Raw genomic sequence first — 6011 nt, forward strand, 5'->3', positions numbered from 1 at the left:
GTGCCACAAATGACAGGCTACAGAATCCTGGCCCCTTGCTCACCAGGTCCTCCAAAACCAGCCCACTACCTACGGTCATGAGAGACATCCCCGTGATGAGAGGGAATCTCTCGAGGAGAACTTCTACCTAATCTGAACCCAAAGGTCATAGAGGAATAGGGAAACTGAGCCACAGATGGAGATGTTTTGTGCTAGAAATTACGGACAGAGACAACTGGAGAAGTATTTGGAGCTATGTTGACCTGAGCCTTCTCACAAAGTCTGATATTAAACTTAGCAGGATGGATTATGAAAACCATACTGGTTCAAAATCTTAGACATGGCAAACTTAACCTTAATAAGCAGCAGGTTATTTGAGGATTTGAAATCCAACAGACATGATTATAGTTTCCCTTCCACTTCTTTCTAGCTATGTTTCTGTTCTCTCACCTGGAAATCTATTATCTCATTGAATTAAGGTAAGAATTTTTTGCTGTTAGGGAGCTCCGGTGGCCTGGTGGCAAAAAACTGCACTGCAATGCCAGAGGTATGTGGTTCTAATCCATCAGATGCTTTGCTGAAGAAGGAGGGGCACTCTCCTCCTGTACCAGTCAGATCCAATTTGATGCTACACACACACACACACACACACACACACACATTTTAAAAAAGAATTGTTGCTGTTGTTGGTTGTGTTGTCTTTAAGTTGAGCACGACTCACAGCGACCCTCTGAACAAAGGGCCTGAAGCCTTTCTATAACTATTGACATTTATCAAAGTCCATAGAGTTATCAGAGGCACGTTGTTTAGGAAGTGGATGTCTCTCCTGCTTTCAAGTAAGAATGCAGTGAACTTATAAAAACATTAAAAAAAAACCAGCCAAAACAATGGTCAACACATATCACATGCCTTAGAAATTATTATTAAACACATTCTTAGAAATTAAAACATGTATTTCCATATACAGTTAGTATTTCAAAAAGTTGTGTGAAAATAAGGATGACATAGCACATGGTGATGATTAACATTCGCCAGACTCAAAAGTCAAACGACCTGGGTTTGTCCTCAGGTTTCTGCTGCTCGCACTAGAGCCTGTTTGGAGATTGCCCTCGGTCCCTGTGCCACTCAAACTTGGAACACACGCTGTTCCTCCTTTAGGGAACTATAAAGTGCTCTTGCTTATTATGCTGGACGGTTTCCAAGTCGTTTCACGGCCAGGCATGTTCTGGTCTGTAATCATATCTCCTTCACTGCTATTATGATTAGCATGTCATGATGACCCCACACCACCTTTGTAAGCCAATTTTGGTAACAGGCATAAACAGTGCCAGCATTTAATGGGCGCCCTAAGAACAGGGAAGAGACGAACATGATGGAGAAAGCTCCTTTTGCTAAAGCACATATCCGTCCGCTTCCCTTTTTTTATTTAACTCCTTGGCCACTTAGAATCCAGAGACATGAAATTATGAGCTTTGTTGCTCTCAAACATTAGCATAGGACACAGACACGCACAAAAGTTTGTTTCCTTGGGATACTTTCTTATGCTCCTTCTACGTCTTAATTTGAGAGATTGCCGTGTCACAAAAGCAAGTTTTCACTATTATTTCTTCCAAAGCTTCTAGAAACAAACTAACAAACCCTTGGTTGGTCAATAGTCATGTCATATTGTTACACGTTGTAAAGTCAGGTACAACTCATAGCAACCCTATGACCAAAAGATCTGAACCCTGTTCTATAACTATCACTGTTTCTCTAAAATTGTGATTCTGTAGAATATGTGTCACATGTCCTTTAGATAAATATATAAGGTTACAATGGTGTTGATATTGGGTTATGTGCCTTTGCGTCGACTATGACTTGTTGCTCCCTATAAACCATAGACCCCGTGCATGAATCCTGTCCTATGCTGTGCCGTCCTCACCGGACCTGACATACTTCAGCCTCTAGTCACAGTCACTGTGCCTGTCAGTCCATCCATCATATTGACGGTCTTCCTCTCTTACGCTGACCTTCCGCTTTTCCAAGCACGATGAGCTTTCCCCAACGACTCCAAATACTTCTCCAGTTGTCTCTGTCCGTAATTTCTAGCACAAAACATCTCCATCCGTGGCTCAGTTTCCCTATTCCTCTATGACCTTTGGGTTCAGATTAGGTAGAAGTTCTCCTCGAGAGATTCCCTCTCATCAGGGGGATGTCTCTCATGACCGTAGGTAGTGGGCTGGTTTTGGAGGACCTGGTGAGCAAGGGGCCAGGATTCTGTAGCCTGTCATTTGTGGCACGGCTAGATGGAGACTGGATGATACACACTGACGGTGTAGAGACTGGTGATCAGCTGGAAGCTATGTCCCAGGTCAGTGAGCTTTTCCAAAGGAAAAAAACAAACATATGGCACTGAAGTTCCATGAGCTTAGAGAAGCCTCTAGTAGGATGGGGCTTGTATCCCATCCTCTCTCCTTAATACAGTAATTACTTCAGCATAAAATACACTGTTACTCATGGGCTAGAGAGGATATCTTAACCACTCAGAGCTACAGCGTGAGGAAGATTTCAGCTCTAGGTGGGTTGCTTGGGATCTAAAGACCAAAAGTCCTGCTAACCACACGCTCCCTTTGTAATCTCATATTATGTTGTGCCTGGAGGTTCTTCCTGTAAAATGGGAATCACAAGAAAATAAAAATCCTAGGAGTTTCATGAACTATAAGCAGTTCAAATGTGCTTGGATCCAAGGATACCGAAGCCACAGGGTCTACATCATGAAAAGGGGTCTATTAGTATCGTACCCTCATCATTATTTAATTATTGATCCCATCTAGCCTACACAGAAGACTAGTTTTAGAAGTAAATGAACTATTTGTAGGTGTTGGGTGTTTTTTGTTGTTGTTGTTGTTTTAACTTAAAATTTGAACTAATCAAAACAGACATTCAAAGGTAAAATGTGGAATGTAAAATTTATTAAATAAGTAAACAGTTTACTTTTAAAACTAATTTAAGAACTTTTGAACAGAATGATAATGGTGGAGAGAAATATGAGGGCAAAGAGAAAAACTGGTGAGGGGACAGACGAGGAGAAAGGGACAGTGAGAGACAATGACAGACATTAAGACAGAGTCTTAAAGTCTTCAAGGAGACATTTCAAGAGACAAAAGATTATTTATCAAATAACAAAATGAACTTGTGAATTTAAATTAGCTATTGCATTAAATAAAGTTGCATTATAATAGTTTTAGGAAAATATAAAAATAACATCTCTGTAGAGGATGAAACGACTGACATCGCCTAATTACAATATCAGAATGAGCTCAACCAAAGTATATATGGGAAATAAAAATAACCAACAGTCCCAATGCACCACCTAAAAGGTACTGGCTATCGAGAACAATTCCATGGTGGTCTGGCTATATCTTAATCCATTATACATCATTTTCCTATCTATGTTGTTGTTATGTGTCATCGAGTAGGAAAAGACACAAAACCGACCCTCCAGTGGGTTTTCCAAAGCAGTATATCACACGGGACTTGACTGGTAATCTCTCCCCCCCCAGAGTAGCTGGTAGAGTCAAAGCATATGTCTTTCAGTTGGCAGCTCAGCCTTTTAGTACTTTTAGTGCCTCCAAGAAGCCGTGCTGCAATCCTGGAGACATGCGGTTTGAGGCCTCCAGCTGCTTCACAGGAGAAGGATGGGCCTCCGAAAAACTGCTGGAGAGTCAACTAGAGTCAACTATGGGTCGGTTCTGTCTGTACAGTACACCACCACCACCACCACCACAGTGTGTGTGTATACACACACACACACACACACACACACACACACACACACACACATACACTATGTATGGTAGGATTCTCACCACTGGGCCAACTGGCAGCACCATGATAGAGAGAGATGAAACTGAGGTTGTCAACAATTTCAGCTTGCTCAGATCCACAATCAGTACTCTTGGCATCAGCAATTAGGAAAGTAAAAGATAAACTGCATTGGGGAAGTCGGCTGTCATGGACTTCTCCAAAATGTTAAGAGTAATGATGTCAGTCTAGAGACTAAGTTGTGCCTAATGGAGCCTAATTGTCTTCATAATTACTTTCTAGGCATCAAAGAGCCGGACAATGATGGAGGATAAAGGAAGAATTGATGCCTTTGAGTTGTGGTGCTCAAGAAGAGTAGTGAACATACCATGGACTGTCAGGAGCACAAGTAATCTGTCTTGGAGAGGTGAAACCAAGCTTCTCCTTGAAGACAAGGAGTTTGAAGATCCATATCACACAATTTGGGCTCATGGTCAGGAGGGAACAATCCTTGGAGAAGTGCATCATGGTTGGAAGGATTGAGCGACAGTGCAGGAGGGGGAGATCATGGATGAAATGGATTGACACAGTAACTGGTGTAACTGGGTGAGGCATGTCAGAGACCGTGAGACTAGCTCAGAACAGGGAAGGGTTCGCAGCTATTACACGTAGGATCTCCCTCCATGAATCACAGGAGACTCGATAGAGCACAAAAACAACACTTAGAACTTTGAAATGAATATTATATTTTTAAAGTTCTATTCTTTTTAAGAAATGTAGTAAATAATTGATCAGAGAGTTTGAAAACACTTTTAAATTCATTGTAAAAATTATAGACACTTTACAACAAAATTTAACTTTACATAATGCACAGCTGAATAAAACTTTGAGTACATCAATAAAATGCAATATAAGTAAGGCATTCAAGAAAACATTTTCTAGTAGGAGGTTGTTATTGTACTTCACAGAATGCACTGCACTTCCAATTATCAATATTTCAAAATAGCTGTTTTTTAAATTGGACATTGAGACCACGTATTTGCTGTCAAGTCCAGCGTGGCCTAGCTACCCTAAGAACAAAAGACTTCTGAAGCCTTTCTATAACTATTGTCCTTTCTCAAAGTTCACAGAGTTTGCAGAGGCATGTGATTTAGGAAGTGGATGTCACTCCAATGTGTAATGTACTGCCCTGATCTCTGACAAGCTCAAATAGGCTGCTACTTGTGATTATTTGTTCAGAAGTGTGACCTGTGTTACCAGTATTTGTTTTCTGGTAACTATGATTCAATGACTCAAATATGCATGAAATTTGATATCTTTGAAGAGTATGTCACAGTGGATGAAATTATTATTGGATAGTTGGAACACAATCTACTAAGACCATTTACAAAAGTAAGTCTATAAAACTTGGTTACACATCTGTGAGGACAACGAGATATTGCTCTAAGTTTGACTTGTATTGTGGAAAAAGTTCTAAAGAAGGACCAATGAAGTTCTTTTGCTTGAGAGTAAGGTAGTTCCACAAATGTCTGAAGATAAAGAGCACCAGCACTCACATTGTGTTATCTGGTAATTATTGAATCATGCCTTCTTGGTACATCTTCAAAATACTAGATTCAAACTTACAGATAACATGAGGGCAAATAGACTAAAAAAGTGTCCTCTGAACCCAACAACACATGAAAATCAAGCCAGAGGGTGTTACAATTCAATAGAAATAGGGACATTCTTACTGTAAATGTCACATAATGTGTCACTGATGGACTTAAGATACAGTGGAACCACTGTGCAAAAGTCAATGAAAGAGAAAAGAAATAAAGAGTAGAGCTAATATGCCTCAATCAAGGTATCACAGGTAATTAATTCTAACAAGCTCAACAATTTCAAGGGAGCTCTGGTGGCCTAGTGCAAGGAATAACATTTTCAATCCAAGGGCGTATGGTATGAATCTACCAAGAGCTCTGAGAGAGAAATATGAATAGTCTCCTCCCTTACACTGTACTGCCTCTTAAAACACATAGGAGGGTCAGCTATGGGTCAGTTCTGATTCAATGACACGTAACAACTACAAAACCAAGATCATTTCAAAACTGTTGTGGGTAAACATGCTTGGATGGTATTTAAATAGTTCATGTATGATAAAAGAGAGTTACTTTTTTTATCATGTAATGTATGAAAGGATGTCATGTTTGCCCAATGCCCAGTTTTTAATAACATCATATACATCTATCTATCTATCTATCTATCTA

General features: G+C 40.1%; 1 protein-coding gene across 6 annotated transcripts in view; it reads right to left on the reverse strand.

The window, feature by feature from the left end:
* Positions 1–6011, reverse strand: part of NLGN1 (neuroligin 1) — a 1195112-nt gene that overhangs the window by 783980 nt on the left and 405121 nt on the right. The gene's annotated exons all lie outside the window — the stretch shown is intronic.

The sequence above is a fragment of the Elephantulus edwardii genome, unplaced genomic scaffold (assembly GCF_000299155.1).
Source record: "Elephantulus edwardii isolate Elephantulus edwardi_28Jun2011 unplaced genomic scaffold, EleEdw1.0 scaffold00088, whole genome shotgun sequence".
Classification (NCBI taxonomy): Eukaryota; Metazoa; Chordata; class Mammalia; order Macroscelidea; family Macroscelididae; genus Elephantulus; species Elephantulus edwardii.